Source organism: Notamacropus eugenii, chromosome 4, assembly GCF_028372415.1.
Source record: "Notamacropus eugenii isolate mMacEug1 chromosome 4, mMacEug1.pri_v2, whole genome shotgun sequence".
NCBI lineage: Eukaryota > Metazoa > Chordata > Mammalia > Diprotodontia > Macropodidae > Notamacropus > Notamacropus eugenii.
The window spans coordinates 9,273,278-9,293,665 of NC_092875.1; positions in this window are offsets into that span (position 1 = coordinate 9,273,278).

Here is a 20,388-nt window from a genome sequence, read left to right on the forward strand (position 1 = left end):
TCACCAAGTTCTGTCTATAATACCCCTCCCCCCATCCTCTTCTTCACTGTTGCCTCTCCCAGATTTCCACCTTCACCCCATCTCCTCGTGTACATTTAGAAGTCTGTTACTGGTCTTTCTCTTGTCACTGTGTTGCAATCTGAATTTATTTATTCTTCTTTCATTTCCGTTATTTGGGGTGTCTGAGATGCAAACACTTTCTTCAGTTCTAGTTTTCTTCCTAAAAATATTTAAAACTCTTCTCTATTATTGAATGTCCATCTTTTATCTTAATCTATTTATTTTCTTCTGATTCTACCTGTATCAGGATATGTTACTCTAGGTTGCATCCTGAGCTCCAGTGTTCTTCAAAACACATTATTCCATTCCCTCTACCTTTTTCTAGGGAGTGCAGAATAATCTTCCATTATTCAAATGTCCTTTATATTTAAAGGTCTTCTGATGGCATGCAGAACTTATTTATGAATTGAATTATTAAATTTAAACACCATGTGTCTTGGAGTTTGCAGTCTGGTTTTTTCTGGAGGTGATCTGTGAATTCTTTCATTTGGAATTTCATTTTCTATGTTCAAAAATTCTAGGCCATTCTGTTCTATCATTTCCTTCATTATGGAGTCCTGCCATCTTCTTCTGGGAGACCTATGACCCTCAGGATGTCTCTACCTATCCCATCTCTGAGATCTGGGTGTTTTGCTTTCATAGTGAGTGTGTTTTCTATTAACTTTCTTGTTTTATACCTCTCTTCTAGATTGTCTTTTACTTCTGTGTGTTTGCATTCCTAATCTGTTCTCTCTTTTGTTTCTTGAGTGAAGCTTGCCATTGGAGATTCAAGTTTTTCTATTCTGCTCATTATTTTTGCAGTGCTAGACACAAATTCTGCTCTCATAATTCTCGTTTCTTTTTTTTAAACACACGGTAACCAGGTATTGGGGGTTCCATGATTTTCTCAACTTCTAAGGGGCCTTCTGTCTGATCGAGTGTTGGATCATTTTCCTGTTATGCAGTATTTATTCATAGTGTCTGAACACATTTATTGGATCTAGAGATCATATTTTCTTCTATTCCTGTTTTCTCCTGTTTTATCTATTTATGTTCAAGGCCTTTGAGCTTTCTTCTTTCTGGAATCTTTGTTTTTTTCAGTCTTTTCACCATTCCCCCATTATTTTCCTTCTGATTCCCTTCCCACTGATTATGTTTTCTTTAGGGGCTGGATTTCAAAGCATCCTGGCCTCCCTCACACTGGGCAATTCATAGCTTACCAGCTTAAGTCTGCCCCAACTGACTTTTGGGTGACCCAAACTGGCCCCAAATGGATACTGTGCTTGGTGGGCTGTTGCTCAGCCCCCACATGCACAGTGTCTTGTTATGGTGACCTGTCCTACTCCTTCTGTTCCTGAATTCTTTGGCCTCTCACTGGCAGTTCAGTCTGCTGGCACTGAGAACTTTGCAGCATTGACACTTCTGGGTTACAGCCCCTGGCAGGATTTTACTCCCAGAGGGCTGTGGCCAAGCTGGTGGTTGAGGCCCAAGGAAACCTCTACAACCCAGAGTTGGGGTCTTTATGGTTCTAGAAAGTGGGGGACAGAGTGTAGGAGAGGATTTTGACATAAGCCTGTCTCATGTCCTTGAGTCTACTAGTGTAACCTTGTTGTCAGTATCATGGGGTGGGGGAAATGTTACTTAGTGTCAGTTCCTGTTTTTTTTTAAATTTTTGGATTCTTGGTGTCCTTTGACCATGGAAAGAGTTGAATTTGCTTTGTCTTTGTTGTACAATTTCTTTTTTGGGGAGGTTTGTGAGAATCAGGGAAAATGCCTAGGCTGCTATCTTATTGCTCACGTGACCTGGAAGTCCCAATTCATATATTTTCTTCTGGTTCTAGCTGCATTGATTTTACTTGTGCAAAGGCGTTTCCAATTTTATAAAATTAAGATTGTCTTATTTGTCTTTTAGAATCTCTTCTGAACAGTGCCTCTATGAATTCTTCTATCTATAACTGTGAACAATATAACTTTCTATTCTCTTTTAACTCCTTAGATTATTTATCCATTTAGAATTTATTTGTGTTATATGGTATAAAGTACCAATCTACATACATTTCCCACCAGACTGCTTTCCAGCTTTCTTGAAATGAATGATGAGAGAAATAAATAAATAAATGAATGAATGAAACATTTGCTAGTTACAGTTACTATGTTGCAGGCTCTGTGATAAGTGCTGGGGATACAAATACAAGGGAGCAAGGCAGCTCCTTCCCTCGAGGAGATTACATTGTTATGGGAGAAGACCAGACACAAAGGGGACTTGGAAAAGGGAGAGGGTGGTATCTACGTAGAAATGTGATTTGAAAGAAGCAGGGAGGTTAACTCGTGAAAGGAGTCCTTTTGTGCAGGGGTTCATACTCTTGGGTTGATCAAACCCAGACTGTCTGTCCTTTTTGTTTCTAAGACCAACTTTTCTAGTATATTCCATGGATGATCTTCATCATCATTTTCTCCTTTTTCTCCTCCTCCTCTTTCCCATTCTACTTCTCCTCTTCCTTCCCCCTTCTTCTTTTCCTCTTCCTCCCTCCTCCTTCCTCTCCCTCCTTTTCATTGTTATATGCTTGTGAAACATGGACAATCTACCAGCGTCATGCCAGGAAACTGAATCGCCTCCATTTGAACTGTCTTGGGAAGATTCTGAGGATCACCAGGCAGGATAAGGTACCAGACACTGAGGTCCTTGCTGGAACTAAACTGCCAAGCATTCAAATTATGCCTCAGAGAGCACAACTCAGATGGGCTGGCCATGTTGTTTGAACGCAAAATGTACACTTGCCAAAAAGACTATTTTATGAAGAACTCGCATGGGGCAGGCAATCACATGGTGGTCAGAAGAAGCGATACAAGGATACTCTTCAAGGTCTCTCTCAAGAACTTTGGATTTGATGCAACATGGGAGACAGTGGCACAGGACCGCTCAGCATGGTGTGCCCACATCAGAGACAGTGCTGTGCTATATGAGCAAAGCAGAATTTAGACAGCACAAAGTAAACATAAGATGCACAAATTTGGAGTAACCACCCCAAATGTTCACAGGGACTATCTGTGCCCAATCTGTGGTAGAACATTCGGAGCTCATATTGGTCTGATCAGCCACAGTCGGATATATTGAAACTTGACTTTATCATGGTGATGTCATTTTGGTCCTCTTTGAGAATGAAGGACAACAACCAACCAATCTCTTCTAGTAGACTGAGCAATTTGAGAGCAGGGACTGTTTGTTTCCTGTATCTTTGAGAGGAAGAACTAGTATAGTGCAAAGAGCTCTGAACTCACACTGGGTTTTCAGAATTAGCTCTGAAGTTCACAGATAGGTGACCATGAGAAATTCATCTCGCTTGTCTGTGCCTCAGTTCCTTCTTCTGTAAGACAGAGATAATCAAGCTTCATTGTGTGCTGTTAAATGCTATAGAAGTGGGCATTGTTATTTTTGTGATAATTTTTGTATCCCTTTCTCGTTCCCTTCCCAGCACAGGGACCTGATTGTTGTATCCACTGAGGGCCGTTTCCTGAATGAGTAAAGGGATCAGCAAGTTTCATGGGGCTGCTGAGTGGATCCAAGTTAAGATCTGAGGATCCAAGATGGACGTCTGCAGGCAGACATAGATTCTCACTTGTAAATTGCCTGAATATTGACAACCAGCTGGGCTGGCAGGCCCCTTCAGACATAGTAAGGGGACTTCCCGTCCTGATGCCAAGGAGGCTAATTGGAGTTGAATGACAGAATCCTCTCATCACCAGCTTTTGTCGTGGGCACATTGTTCAGAGCTGACTTGGCAAACCCAGAGACTGAGCTGAGGGTTTGGGGTAGGGGCCAGGTTAGGTCATCAAGCAGCCTGGGCACAGAGAGATCCACAGGATGGGGCTCCCTCTCAGGGAGTACTGAGGAAAGTATAAGTAGTATCACATGGACAGGGAGCAGGGAGTGGGACCTGTGACAAATGAATACAGACAGTAACTCCTCTAGGATCCCAGACTATGCACCTATTATAGGTTTCTCCACCAAAGACCTCCAGTGGATCATCATCCTGGCTTAGTAGGGACCCTGATGCCTTGAAAGCTGGGCCAAGGGAACCCAAACTTGGCTAGAACCTGCCAAGTTAGAATCCCTTTAAGTGCAGGCCTAACAATGTGCTGTGTGTCTCCTGCTGCACCCAACCCAGGACCAGTCCAGCTTAGTTTGACGAGGCTCAGAGCCAGGTTGGCTGCTGGACAATGGATTCATTGACCCTTCTCCAAGACCATTCATTGTATCATGTAGGCCTTTCTCTAATTCACTGGAGGGTTCAGCACCCTTCATGAAATCACACCTGCGAGGGGAAGCAACCTACGAGGCCAATGTCACCCAGCTGGGAAGTGACAGAACTGGGCCCAGGACCCTCATGTTCTAGAACCATGTCCTTGCTGGCTACCATGGGGCACCCAGCAGAGGACTGAGGCAAAGTCCATGGGATCAGGGAGCTCATCATCCAGAGAGGGAGAGTAGACTCATGCATGCCAGGCAGTCAGGCAGTCTGTCAACAAGCTTTTATTAAGTTCCTCTTATGTACCAGGCACAGTGCTAGGCACTGGGAATGCAAAAAAAGAGCAAACATTTGGTCTCTGCCCTCAAGAAACTTAAATTCAATGGAAATGTACATGGAAGGGATAAAAAATATTTGGTTGGAGCATGGGTGGAGTTGGGACCTTAGACACTGTTAGTGTAGTCCCATTTTACAAATGAGAAAACTGAGGCCCAGAGGAGGGAAAGGACTTGTCTAAGGAGAAAAGAGCTGTAAGAGCACTGCCCTTACGGGGGAGGAGATTGAGGCACAGAGGGGAGACCTCCCAAGGCCCCATAAAGTAGTCAGAGGCAGCCAGGATTTGAACCCATGCTCTTTGACTTCAAATGCAGTCCTCTGAGCCTTACTTTCTTTTTCTGTAAAATGGCAATAATGACAGTCCCCATCTCGGAGAGCTGTTGTAAGAACAGAATGAGATAATGGGGGTGAAGGGCTTTGTACCCCTAAATCTTTCCATAAACAAATATGTATATGTTCACACATATATTTGCACTAATCAATCAATAAGCTATCAATAACCTCTCTAAGCTAATTTGTCGTGAGCGGGCTACATGCCAGCAATCCCTATGCCAGGCGGCAGGGGCGGGAAGGGGCAGACTCTGAGGGCTGCAAGGGATCGTGGGGACCCCCAGAGCCTACATCGGGGAAGGGAACACCTTTGACAAGCCATCATCCAGCCTGTGCTTGGAGGCTTCCAAGGAAGGAGGGGCACCAAGTCCCAAGACTACCCCAGCTTTGGAACAGCTCTCATATTAGAAGGCTCACCCCCCCATCAAGCCTAAACCTGCCTCTTTGGTCTTTGAACCCAGTGGTCCTGGGGATGCCCTCTGGGGTCAAACGTCCGTACCTAAGGGGGGAGATCTGGGGGTTCCTAGTGACTGCAAGTCGGAGCAGAGCATTCTGATGTCTCAGCAATATTGTCCCTTGTCTCTGTGAAGCGAGTGAGTAGACTCCTCCTCGCCCCGTGGGGCTGAGCAAACCTGCTTCCCATGTTGGGTGACTGTCTACAGTCCTCCCCACCTGCAAAGAATGTCATCAGATGGGATGGAATCATTGACTAGTGTGGTTTTTATAGCTGGAAGTAAAATCTAAGTTGAAAACATTTCAAAAGCAGCCAGTGGGCACAGTAGATAGAGTGCTGGGCCTGGAGAAGGGAGAGCTGAATTCAGGTCCTCAGACACCAGCTGGGTCACTTAACCTCTGCCTACTTCAGTTTTCTCAACTGCAAAATGGGAGTGATAATGGTGTCTTCCTACAGGGGTTGTGGTGAGAAGTATTCTGTAAGATGAGGGGCCCTTTAGGGAGGCCTAGGGGCTCCTGGCCCTCGGGGCAGTGACTTCTGGAGTGGAGGGAAAGGGATCACCTGCAGCGTCATGACCCCAAGTGACTGTCTCCCTCCCTCCCTTGGACTCAGCCCTTGGTCCTTGCCCCATCAGCCAGGAAAGGGTCCTCGCTACCCACTGGCTCCCCAGCCAAGCCTGCCCCCTTGCTTCCACCCAGCTCCCCTCCCTCTGGCCCCCTTTCAGCAGTGGGGGACAAGGCCAGAGCAACCTGGAAAGGGGCCTCAGAGGTCATCTTGTCCATCTTACACCCTCATTTTACAGAAAAGGCAATTGAGGCTCAGAGAAGGCACGTGGCTTCTCTAAGTTCACATTAGAAATAAGTGGAAGAGGGGCACGGAGCTAAGATGGCAGAGTAGAAGCACACAAATACGCTAGCTCCGAACCCACAGCCCATGAAATATCTGTAGTAAAGAGCTGCCAATAAATTCGGGAGCAGGAGAAGACACATAACAGCGGAGCGGATAAGATTTCTCTTCCAGAGAGCCTGAAAACCTCTCGCAAAAGGTTCTTCATGCAGCGGACTGGGAGCCGAGCATAGCCCTGCTGCGGCCGCTGGGGCTGAGAGGAACAGATCTGAGCAGGGAGCAGATCTGAGCAGGCTTCAGGGACAGAATCTCCAGCAGCCACGCAGGTCTCTCCACCCACAGGTGACAAGGGTCGGTGAGAGGGTCTCTTCGATGGGTCGAGAGGGGAATGGGGAGCCCCCATGACTCAGGCCCCCTCGGGAGGCACCAGTGGAGGTGGGAGCAGACCGCGGCTCCCCAAGCAGGCAGGAGCCTGGATCCATTGTTGAAGGTCTCTGCATAAACCCCCTGAGGGAACTGAGCCCATGAGGTGGCCCTGCCCCCACCCGGGCAGCTGAACTTGATCTCACACTGAATAGCAGCCCTGCCCCTGCCCAAAGCCCTGAGGTTGGGAAGCAGCATTTGAGTCTCAGCCCCCAAGCACTGGCTGGGAGGATCTGGAGGCGAGGTGGGTGTGAGGAGAATATTCAGAGCTCAAGTCACTGGCTGGGAAAATGCCCAGAAAAGGGAAAAAACCCAAGACTATAGAGGGTTACTTTCTTGGTGAGCAGGTTTCTCCTCCCCTCCTTTCTGATGAGGAAGAGCGGTGCTCACCATCAGGGGAAGACACGGAAGTCAGTGCTTCTACATCCCAGCCCACTCAATGGGATCAGACCTGGGAAAAGCTCATAAAGAGCTCAAAAAATTTTCAAAATTATGTTAGAGAGGTGGAGGAAAAACTGGGAAGAGCAATAAAAGACTTGCAAGCAAAGTATGAACAACAGATCAGCTCCCTGCTAAAGGAGACCCCAAAAAATGCAGAAGAAAATAACACCCTGAAAAATAGGCTAACTCAATTGGCAAAGGAGGTTCAAGAAGCCAGTGAGGAGAAGAATGCTTTCAAAAGCAGAATTAGCCAAATGGAAAAGGAGGCTCAAAACTCACTGAAGAAAATAGTTCTTTCAAAATTAGAATGGAACAGATGGAGGCTAAGGACTTTATGAGAAACCAAGAAATCACAAAACAAAACCAAAAGAATGAAAAAATGGAAGATAATGTGAAATATCTCATTGGAAAAACAACTGACCTGGAAAATAGATCCAGGAGAGACAATTTAAAAATTATGGGCCTACCCGAAAGCCATGATCAAAAAAAGAGCCTAGACATCATCTTTCATGAAATTATCAAGGAAAACTGCCCTGAGATTCTAGAACCAGAGGGCAAAATAAATATTGAAAGAATCCACCGATCACCACCTGAAAAAGATCCAAAAAGAGAAACTCCTAGGAACATTGTGGACAATTTCCAGAATTCCCAGGTCAAGGAGAAAATATTGCAAGCAGCTAGAAAGAAACAATTCAAGTTTTGTGGAAATACAATTAGGATAATACAAGATCTAGCAGCTTCTACATTAAGGGATCGAAGGGCATGGAATAGGATATTCCAGAAGTCAAAGGAACTAGGACTAAAACCAAGAATCACCTACCCAGCAAAACTGAGTATAATACTTCAGGGGAAAAATTGGTCTTTCAATGAAATAGAGGACTTTCAAGCATTCTTGATGAAAAGACCAGAGCTAAAAAGAAAATTTGACTTTCAAACACAAGAATGAAGAGAAGCATGAAAAGGTAAACAGCAAAGAGAAGTCATAAGAGACTTATAAAAGTTGAACTGTTTACATCCCTACATGGAAAGACAATATTAGTAACTCTTGAAACTATTCAGTATCTGGGTACTTGGTGGGATTACACACACACACATGCACACGCACACACTCATAGAGACAGAGTGTGCAGAGTGAATTGAATAGGATGGGATCATATCTTAAAAAAAAATGAAATCAAGCAGTGAGAGAGAAATATATGGGAGGAGAAAGGGAGAAATGGAATGGGGCAAATTATCTCTCATAAAAGAGGCAAGCAAAAGATTTTTTTTAGTTTGGGGAAAAAGAGGGGAAGTGAGAGAAAAACATGAAATTTACTCTCATCACATTCCACTAAAGGAAGGAATAAAATGCACACTCATTTTGGTATGAAAACCTATCTTACAATACAGGAAGGTGGGGGACAAGGGGATAAACAGGGTGGGGGGGACGATGGAAGGGAGGGCATGGGGAGGAGGGTACAATTTGAGGTCGACACTCATGGGGAGGGACAGGATCAAAAGAGAGAATAGAAGTAATTGGAGGCAGGATAGGATGGAGGGAAATGTAGTTAGTCTTATACAACACGACTATTATGGAAGTCATTTGCAAAACTACACAGATTTGGCCTATATTGAATTGCTTGCCTTCCAAAGGGAGGGGGTGGGGAGGGAGGGAGGAAAAGAAGTTGGAACTCAAAGTTTTAGGAATAACTGTCAAGTACTGTTCTTGCCACTAGGAAATAAGAAATACAGGTAAAGGGGTATAGAAAGTTATTTGGCCCAACAGGACAGAGGAGAGGATGGAGACAAGGGCAGAGAGGAATGATGGAGGAGAGAGCGGAGTGGTGATGGGGGCAATTGGAATGCTTGGTGTTTTGGGGTGGGGGGAGGGGACAAGGGGGGAGAAAATTTGGAGCCCCAAAATTCTGTGAAAATGAATGTTAAAAGTGAAATAAATAAATAAATTTTTTGAAAAAGAAAGAAGTGTAAGAGTCAGGATTTGAACCCAGGTCTTTGGGATTCCTTCCTGGCTCTGCTTTTGACTTTACCACTGTAACAACAATAACTAATGTTTATAAAGCCCGGACTGTGTGCCAGGCACTGTGCTGAGTGCTTTTACAATTATTATCTCATTCAATCTGCCCAACAGCCCTAGGGGGTAAGTGCCGTGATTTACCCAGTTTTTATAACTGAGGAAACTGAGGCTCTGGTCACCCAGTGAGCACACTGTAGACACAAGACAGGAGCTGTGAAAGCCTGCACCTCCTGCTGCTGCGTGACCTTGGTCAGGTGGCCTAAGGTGTCTGGGTTTGCTTTGCCTTCACAATCTCCCTCCTGATGAGCTAACACCTGTAAAGTGCTTTACAGATCTTCAAGGGGCCATAGAAACGCCATCCTATATGAGATTGGTGCTCTGAGCTATGGGCAACCCCGATCTTGGGGCCCGCTGGGCATTGACGCCTCCCCGTCTTCCCAAGGCCTCGGCTGAGGGTTGCCCACCCCCAGACAGCCGATCTCTGTCCTCAGTTCCAGGCCTCAGCAATTCCTTGCATTCTGAAGTGTGCTTAGCCATGAGACCAGCAGGGGGAAGTGTTGGACAACATCTAAGCCAATGGCCATCCATTGGGGTCACTGGAGTGAGGGCAGCCATGCTGGCTACTTGGGTCACAGTGAGGGCATCAATCACGTTTACAGAGGCCATGTCTGCAGGGTCATAGTGGGGATGAGGGGTCACAGTGAAGGCAAGGACCATGTCTACAGGGTCACAGTGAGGGCAGGGTCCATGTCTACAGGCTAATAGTGGGGGCAGGGGCTGTGTCTATAGGGTCACAGTGAGGGCAAGGGCCATGTCTACAAGGTCACAGTGAGGGCAGGGGCCATGTCTACGGAGTTATAGTGGGGGCAGGGGCTGTGTCTGCAGGGTCTCAGTGAGGCAGGGGCCATGTCTACAGGGCCACAGTGAGGGTGAGAGGCCATGTCTGCAGGTTTATAGTGAGGATGAGGGGTCACAGTGAGGGCAAGGGCCATGTCTACAAGGTCACAGTGAGGGCAGGGGCCATGTCTACGGGGTTATAGTGGGGGCAGGGGCTGTGTCTGCAGGGTCTCAGTGAGGCAGGGGCCATGACTACAGGGTCACAGTGAGGGTGAGAGGCCATGTCTGCAGGGTCATAGTGAAGATGAGGGGTCACAGTGAGGGCAAGGGCCATGTTTACAGGGTCACAGTGAGGGTGAGAGGCCATGTCTGCAGGATCATAGTGAAGATGAGGGGTCGCAGTGAAGGCAAGGGCCATGTCTACAGTGTCACAGTGTGGGCAGGGGCTGTGTATACAGGGGCTAGCTGGTCTCCCCCTTGCCTCCGCCTTCCACAAGGCTTAGTCCTGAGACCTTCCTAATCTGGCCAGACAGGCCAGATTTGGGACAGGGTAGGACAAATCATTTCTCTCGTTCTGAGGGTCTTCTCCCTCTGTCCTCCCTGGGGGTCTCTGCTTCCCCATGACAAATGGGTCTGGCAGAGAGGATCGATGCTCCCTCCTGGCCTCAGAGCCATGAGGGGGCTGCTCGCATTGCACAGACTTCTCCTTCCCAGGACACTCAGATGAACTCATTAGGAGTTCATTAATCAGGCCCATCGATCTGTGGTCCTGGGGCTGAAGCAAGCACTTGGCTGACTCCTGGTTCAGAAGGTCACATTCCATACCATCAGCTGCTCTCCTAGGTGTGGGGTGGGGGAGCAGAGGCTCAAGACCAGGGGTCTCTAAAGGAGGGCACCTGCCCCTCTTGCTCCCTCCCTTTGTCTGCTTGGACCCCTTGCGGGTGAGGATGTGGGGGACTTTCTGTGGGATGTGGGTTAGATGACTGACATCGTCTCTGAGGTCACATGAGATTCCATCCCCTGCAATGCTGATCAAATGAGAGGATTCAATGAAAAACAAAACTTTTACCAAGCACCTGCCCTGCTCTCAGAGGCTTGAGGATACACACATTTTTGAAAGGCCACAGAACCTGCCTTCAGGCACTTATGTTCCATTATTATTAAGAGTGGATGTAAACTATTTGGAATGATAGGATCAGAGGATTCAATCTGATAACCATTTATTAATTGCTTGCTGCGGGCCAGATACTGTGCTAGATGCTGGGGACCTGAATACAGAATGAGAGAAACAGTCCCTGCTCTGGGGGGCTCATATCCATTCGAAGGGGTCTGGAAAGTCCTGCCAGAGGAGGGTGGGGGGGACAGGAGTGCAGTCTGTTTTAGAGGTGATGTAATAATGGCCTGTTGACTGTCTTTCCCTTCCCTTCCCTTCCCCCACCTCCTCAGAGATTAGCGCCTGGCCCATAGTAGGTGCATAATAAATACTTGGTGACCAAAAAGAAGTGGTGCTTATACCTGAGTCCGGGAGCCAGGGATTGTAAGCACAGCGCATGCCCCATCTATTGGGTACATTTTAAGGCACAACCATTACTCACATGTGAGTCGGCTGCATCCCTCCTAGACTTCAAAAGGTTCTGTTCTGTTGGGTTCTGCTGCTGTCGGTCTAGCTGGTCTCCCCATCATGGCTTAGTAGGAGCGACAGTATGGTCATGGGGAGAGAGTCCTGTCTCTGGAGTTGGGAAACCTGGATTCGGATTCTGCTTCTTTTACTTACTGCCTGTGTGACTTTGGGTGAGTCATTTCTGGGTCTCAGTCTTCACATCTGTAAAATGAGAGGGTTGGATTCACCAGCCTTAAAAATCCCTCCTGGATTTAAATCTGCGATCTCATGGGAATTCCAATCATTCCAGAGAGAGAAGCTTCAACCTGGAAACAGAAGGCTGTACCTAGAACCCAGCAAGGGAGGATTCGGTTTCTCAAAAGGATTCTCCTTCTCTGTGTTGCCCTGCTGAAAGGTGTCAGGTGCTGCCTGGTGGTCAATAGGGGATAAGCCCTGTCCCCCTCATGGGCCCCAGGTCTTTGAAGCTAGCTGGCTACAACTTGACCCAGATGGCTGATTTTTGGACCATGGTCACCTGGTTCACTTGTGGATGGCCAAATCTTTCCCTGGGGTGTACAGACCTTTGGTTGTCAGTTGAAACGACCCCCTTGGAAATAGCTGGGACCCTAGCCAAGTGGTTTCCCCACACAGAGCTCAGTTTCCCAGTGGACTGGGGAGTAGTCTCTAATTCTGAGAACTGACTGAGGAATTGGGGCTTCAAGGAGGTGGAGGCAGCTAGATACACTGCGATGCTGCTGCCCTCTCCAGCCTTCTCCAGATAGTCCATATTAAGCCTTTCTTTCCTCTTCTCTAGGGCACTCATAAGGGTGCCCCTCTCCCATTACCAAGATGGCCTGACACCATTACAGGGTGAGAAAGTCTCCACAATTGAAATCTAGAAATAATCAATCCATCAATTGGTCAATGGATGTGATGTGTAAATGAGATTGTCTACCCCCTGGGGTGCTGGGCCAGGGGAGAGGCCAGCCAAATACTCTTTTGGAGCAGCCAGAAATAGCCAAGGAAATGCAGCTGTTCCCAAGGTTGGATGGGTCCAGTGCAGGGGAGGATTTAAGTCTGAGACAAATCCCCAAAAGGGAACCGTTCTTGGGTAGGGGAGGGATTTTATGTCCCTCTCACTGTCTCCCCTCCCTCACTGTGACCCTGTATTGGAGGGATCAGGCCAGTGGCAGCAATGGATCCTGAAGGACACACCTAGGACAGACATAGAAACAGAAAGATAGCCCAAAGTGAGGCTGCATGGGGAGAGTCGGAGACAGTGCTGGCTATGGACCCTCGAAGGACCCCAGCCCAGCTGAAGACTGCATCTACAGGGGACTTTGCAGGGACTTTGTGAAGGGAGAAGGAGACATCCAGGCTGCTGGAGCTCCAAAGAGCCCTTTGGCATGCAACTCTACAGGCGACTCACTGTGATGGTGTGTTCAAGCCCGCCTTCCCTGTTGTGTGCGTGAGCACAGAGTACTGCTTCCCAAATTTTGGGGGGATTCTTTTTGGACCAACTGTTTTGACTATATTACTTTACAAAATACCTTTTATAAAAGCTCATTGTTTTCTGTCCTTTGTTTTCAAAGAGCACCAGTGACATCATGGGTGACATCTTGACTCATGAGTGAATTGGATTGAAGTGAGGCAGAGTTGTGCAAAGTCATTAGCCTCACTCTGTCTTCCAGAGTCGTTGAGACCTGTGGCAGGACAAAAGTCAACATGAAGGCCCGGGATGCAGTGGGTGACCTTGGCATCTTCAATGTCTGACCAAGCTCTAAGTACTCCACAGTGCCTACTTCAGTCACGTTCGTGGTCATTGGAACAAATTGTTCTCATCCACCCATTCCACCAGGGGCGGGAAGAAGTCCCCACATACTTGGAGTAAACACTTCCTAATTCACCAACAAGTTTGAGACCCCACGGTTACTCTCAGCCTGTTTTAGCCCATCTACCAAGACGACTTACCAGGGTCTGGCATGCTACAGCTTGTTGGAGCCACAGGTGAGAGTTGGGTGGCAGGTGGATGAACAGCTCTGGAAAGGCCTCAGGGAGCCCTCACACCAAAGGTGCTAGTCCTCTCTGAATACCCCATATATCCCTCCAAAACTGATGTCAATAGGAAGCACACTGGTAGGAACTCAGTAGCAGCAGGACTGCAAAAAATTCTATTTCCTCAGGGTTATATCTAGAAGGAGAAATTAGCTGACCCTCTGTGGGTGATGCCCTGAAGACTACTTATGGGCTGAAGACCTATAGCGCCTCTCAGCTACTCAGCACTGAGCAGCCACCTTGATTATTGATAAGGACATAATCCTGGAGAGATGGGCTGAACAGACCACCATCAGTCAATACTGAAACCATTGACCATATAGCTCAGATTGAAGTCGATCCCTCCCTAGTGGAACTTCCATCTGAAGAAGAGGTTTTGAATGTCATTAGGCTCCTCTCCTGTGGTAAAGTACCTGGTGCTGATTCTGTTCCACCTGAGATTAATGAGGCAAGGGATCCACTATTCATCCAAAAGCTGACTGAAATCTTCTGAGTTATATGGCAAGAGGAGGTTATCTCCAGGGAATTCAAGGATGCCTCCATTATCCATCTCTATAAAAGAAAGGGAAATAGATTGTCCTGTGACAATTTCCCTCTCTATTTCTGTCTCTGTCTCTGTCTGTTTGTATGTCTCTGTCTCTGTCTCTCTCAGTCTCACTCTCTATGTCTGTCATTGCTGACAATATTCTTGCCAGTCCTCCTTAATGGGCTAGTCCTTAACCTGGAAGATGGTTATTTGCCTGAGAGCCAATGTAGCTTCAGAAAGGACTGAGGTACAGTCTATATTGTGTTTGCTGCCCAACAACTCCAAGAGAAATGCTGGGAGCAGAACAGAGGTCAGTACACAATGTTCACCATCTGATCAAGGTCTTTGGTACTGGCAGTCATGAGGGCTTGTGGAAAATTATGGCAAAATTTGGTTGTCTCTCTGGAGAATTTCATTAACACTGTATCCTAGTATACATGCTTGTATAGGTTCTGGATAATGGATGGTGCTCTCACGCTTTCCTGGTCATCAGCGATGTGAAGCAGCTCTATGTGCTTACTCTCATGTTTTCAGCATGATATTCTCAATGATGTTGTGGGATGCCTTCAATGAGGATGAAAATGGCACTAAGTTCCACTACTGCACTGATGGATAAATTATTTAACTTGGAAAGCAACAAACCAAGACTAAAATAGAGGAAGAGTTGGTGCATGACTTTTTGTTTGCAGATGATTGTATGCTCAATGCAGCCTCTGAGGGTGAGGTGCAGTAGAGTGTGGTTGAATTCTCTGCTGCTTTCTGCTAATTTTGACCTGAAAATGAACACCAAGAAAACAGATTCATTACCAAAAAACACCATACCATCAATATGTAGAACCATTGATTACAGCAAATGGAGAAATTTTCAATGCTATGGATGAGAAAGGACACTTGGTAGTATACTTTCCAGGGAGGTACATATAGATGAATGCACACACATTGTCTGAGCTCGACCAGCATTTGGGAGGCTCCAAAGGAAAGTGTGGGACAGAAGAGGTATTAGACTGACTGCCAAATTGCTGACCTTCTTGTTGTATGCCTGTGAAACCTGGAAAGTCTACCAGTGCCATGCCAGGAAACTGAATCACTTCCATTTGAGTTGTCTTAGGAAGATTCTGAAGATTCATGGGACAGTGAGCTGCTTTCTTGAACTAAACTGCCAATGCCCATTAAACTTCAGACTCTACTGCAGAGAGCACAACTATGATGGGCTGGCCATGTTGTTTGAATGCAAAATGTTCACTTGCCTAAGAGTCTTATTTTATGGAGAACTCACACAGGGCAGGTGCTCAAATGGTGTCAGAAGAAGTGATACAAGATCACTCTCAAGGTCTCTCTGAAGAGCTTTGGTACTGATTGTGAGACATGGGAGACACTGGCCCAGGACCGCTCAGCATGGTGTGCCCACATCAGAGAAGGTGCTATGCTCTATGAGCAAAGCAGAATTGCAGTAGCTCAAAAAAAATGTGAAATGTAGAAATTTCGAGACATCTCCTCCCCAAATATTCACATGGACCATTTTTGCCCAACTTTTGTTAAAGCTTCCTAAACTAGTATTGGCTTGATCAGCCATAGTCGAGTACAATATATTTGATGTCATTTTGGTCCTCTCTGAGCATAAAAGGCACCAACCAATTAACCCCTTCACATACTGATTCAGTGACACTGGCTAATTTGCTATTCCTTACCTACAATTTCCTGTCCCCATGCCTTTGTCTTAGATGTCTCTCATGCCTGGAATGCTCTCCCTTCTCCTCTTTACTTCCCGGCTTCCCTGGCTTCCTTCAGGACTCAGCTCAAAGTCTACCTGTTGAGGTCCAGGGTGCTTGGGACCCTGAAATACTGATACACTGACTGCTTGAATGAATTTGACACAAGCCTTTTTAAAACCAAAGAAAAACAAAGTTTATTAAAGATTTGCCATACTGGGTTGACTCTTAAGGAGCTTAAGCATTTGTAATGCTTGTATTAACAAGAAGACCAGATAGAATCTCAGCTAGACAGAATCTGAGCTGGATTGAATCTGAGTCCCTTCACGGAGGTGAGATGGAATTTAAATACAGAGAAAGACTGAGGGAAGGATCCAGGTGCTGCCAAGTAGTCTGGGTTCCCACGGATAGTCTTGATAGGGGAGGTCAACCTGGAATGTCCAGAAGTCTTGATGGGAATGACCAATACCCTGGGGTGAATACAGATCAAATCTAGGAAGGATCTTAATGGGAGTGGTCAGCAGCCTGGAGAAATGGAGTTTTGATAGGATCAAGGGTGGGGAGTGCAACAGAGACCTGGGCACAGTGATAACAAAAAGTCCATGGGCCTCCGGAGACTGCCAGATCAAATGGGAAGATTCAAGGAGAATTCAAGGAGGTTCCAATAGTCCGTACCCCATCATACCCACTGCAAGAAGCCTTTCTTGGTCCCCTCAACTGCTAGTGTGTCTTCCTCTGGGATTATTTCCCCTAAATTCTGTGTATGTGTGTTATCTCTCCCCTTTAGAAAGCAAACTTCTGAGATCACCTCCTGCTTATACCTCTCCCTTTAAATAGTTAACTCCTTGAGGACAGGTATTGTGTTTTGCCTCTCTTTGTATCCCTAGCACCTAGCACAGTGTTTAACTGATTGGCTGACTGGCCTTGTAGCTATGGAATCAATCCCCCTAGAGAGGGAGCTACTCTCATTGTGTCCTGTCCTGTGTTACTATAGATGTAGACCGTGGGACTGGGGCTGGGATTGGGGCTCTCTACTCCTCTCCTCCTGCCTGACTGTACCCCCTCACCCTACCTGCTTCATATCTTTCTTCAGAGTGTGGAGGTAGTAGCTGTTTGCAGCCATCCAATCCTCCCTCTTCTTCAGATTCCTGTATTACTCCTGTCATGATTTAGGACCTGTTCCTGTTTCTATACACAACCAGCCAGGTGCCTAGGCTGCCTCCTTACCAGCCACTCCCTTTGGGGCCCTCACAGTCCAGTCTTAAATCTCTTTTTAAGCACATACCTGTTTTTCAGAGCTTCCGCCACTGGATTGTAGCTGCCTGCCTGAAAGGTCTTTCAAATTTATGTAATTCATTTTTTTTTAAAACATGGGAACCTTGGTGATCAGCTCTGAAAGGTACATCGTAAAAGTGGGTAATTGTGTAGTATTTTTATTTCCAGACATGCAACCAAAGGGAGTTTCTAGGCAGAGTGTGGGATGTGAGGCCTGACTAGGGCTTTCTCTTGGGAAGGGATTCACAGAAGAGTCTCTGCTTTGCTTTGGTAGTCTTTACAGAAGCCCCTCCATACCCAGGGCCTGGACTTGGGAGTCTCAGGTCTTGTGTCTCCAGCATGGACAGATGAAGGGAGGAGGCTCAGAGGGTCAAGAGCTGTCAGAGATCTTAGAATTTTATAGAGAACTGTGGCCCAGAATGGGGAAGGGATTGGACCAAGGCTACACAGGTAGTGAGCATCAGAGCCTGTCGATTTCACTTCTGTAGCATCTCTTATCCATTTCAGGTTTGCAACATCTCTGGTCAATTTCACTTGTGCAGTATCTCTTGTCCATTTAACCTTTGTAACATCTCTAGTCAATTTCACTTGAGTAATATGTCTGGTCCATTTCACCTTTGCAACATCTCTGATCAATTTCACCTATGCAGCATCTCTTGTCCATTTCACCTTTGCAACAGCTCTGGTCCATTTCATTTCTGTAGCATCTCTCCTCCATTTCCCCTTTGGCCTCTCCCAGCTCTGGGAATTTTCTCAGCCTTCCCCCATGCCTGGAATGCTCTCCTTCCTCATCTGGTATCTCTGGCTTTGTTTCAAGTTCTAGCTAAAATCCCATCTTATACAGGAAGCTTTTCCCAGTTGCTTTTAAATCCTACTGCCTTCTTTCTGTTGATTATTCCTATTTATCCTATTGATAGCTTGTTTGTACATAGTTGCTTGCATGTTGTTTCCCCATGGGACTGTGAGTTCATTGAGAGCAGGGACTGTCTTTTGCCTTTCTTTGTGTCTTCAGACTTAGTCCAGTGTCTGGAACACAGGAGTTGCTGCTTAATAAATTTTATTGCCTGCCTGTCTGCCTGTCTTATATAAATATATAATAGATACTTTCCTCTCCCTTGCATTCCAGGATGCCTTACTTTTTTGGTTCTCCTTCTGCCTCTCTAACTGCTGCTATCCTGATACCTTTGCTAGCTTCTCTACCTATTCAGGCCCCCAAAGTATGGTCTTGCCTAAAGCTCAGAGCTTGGCCACCTTCTCTCCATCTTCTGTACCCTCTCCTTTGGGCATCTCATTCGTTCCCAGGGTTTCAACTCTGTCCTCCCTGAGGCTTTTGGCTTCTCTTTCTACCTTGGAAGCCATCAAGTTCAACTCCTTTATTTTACAGGTGAGGAAACTGAGTCTCATGGAGGTTCAGATCACCAATATAGAGGTGATCTCTGACTCTCAGGGCACCATAGTCAGGGACATCTCATCGGACATTTCACACTCTCTCATGCTATAGTCTAGAATTGGTTCACACAGGTGAGCCCAGTGGAATTAGTGATGCCCATGTAAATCAGAGCCATTGTCGGTGCTGTAGGTCTTTAAGCCCACACATAGGAAGATGGATGGCCTGTTGGGGAGGCAGCTTATAAGATGAATTCAAAGGCACTCTGGTCTTCTGCCCTTTGGAAAAACCTCATTAATTTGGGCTCTGCTTGGTGGGATTGTGTGTGGATTCAGATGTGGCCAAGGCTGAAGGTTACTTTGATGTTATCCATAAATAAAGTTTTGGGTAAGAACATTAACAGCATAAGCAAGAATCAGAGTGGCAGGTTGTTAGAGCTTGCAGGTGCTATAGGCTCCATTTGTCCAACCACCTCATTCTACCGATGGAGAGACTGAGCTCCAGAGAGGGTGATGGAAACATAATATCTTAGTGCTGGAAGGGACTGGAATAAAGTTCTTCCACATAGCAGATGCATACTGTTACAGTGGAGTCAAGAAAGACCTGAGTTCAAATCCTATCTCTAACGTAGAAAAGTTGTGTGGGCAAATAAATCACTTCCTTCTCTCTGAATCTTCCTAATCTATAAAATGGAGACAATGACACTAGTGGTACCTACTCCACAGGCTTATTATGAGGCTCAAATAAGAAAATTAATATCAAGTATTTTGCAAAGTGCTACATAAATGTCCGTTGTTATTAGAATCCATTCTATGGCTCAACTTTGTAAAAAAACTAATTATGATTGGATCTAGACTCTCGAGATAGAACACCCTTTGGAGTACCAAGCCTCTCACATGCAGGGAGTCCTGATTCACACATAGAGATCCCACATTCAAAATACTCTGCACATCCCCATCCACACTGGAGTCCCAATCCAAGGGGCAGAAGGTACTGGGGGCATGGAGGAGAGGTGAGTACTAAGGCTGACGCAATCTCCACAGTGATGAGTTTCCTGATGATGAGGCTTCTGAAGGCCATGTAGCATCCAGTGTAGAAGATTGTGTGTGGTGGGAAATGAAGGAAAGAGAAACTTTGAACCACTTCAACAAGAAAAAACTTAACTTTGTTCCAGAAGCCCTGTGCCTGGCTTGCTGTGTGTATTTATGTGCATATACACACGATACACACATGCACACAATAGGCATGCACATACACATATATAATGCAACATACACACATGTGCCATATATGGGCAGGCACAAGATAGGCACAGCTGTATGTATACACACATAATACAACATAAGTATACATATGCAAATGCACAATACATATGTGTTCAGTTTGCATATGATGTGCATATGTATGTAACACACATATACACATATGCATATAATATACCTATGCTACATATATAGACTTTCATATACATACGTGTTACATGTAAATTCATTACACAATACATATAATATCCATGTATACATGTAATACACACCTGTCCACAGTATCCGTATAACAAATAAAATCATATCGTATATAATAATATAATTATAATATATACACACAATATAATACATACATATATACATATGCACACAATACACACCCACATGCATATATTCAGCATACATATAATATACATGTACATGATACATGCCACATATGTGCATGCACACATACATATACATATTATAATCCATGTTTCTGCCCCTTACAGACTGGGAAGCCAGAGAACAGAGCAAAGAACTGCTCCCAAAGCCTCCACTTAAGATTCCCAGACTAGCCATCTCTGAATTTCCCACCAGCTTCATTCCTTTGGACTGAACTCCT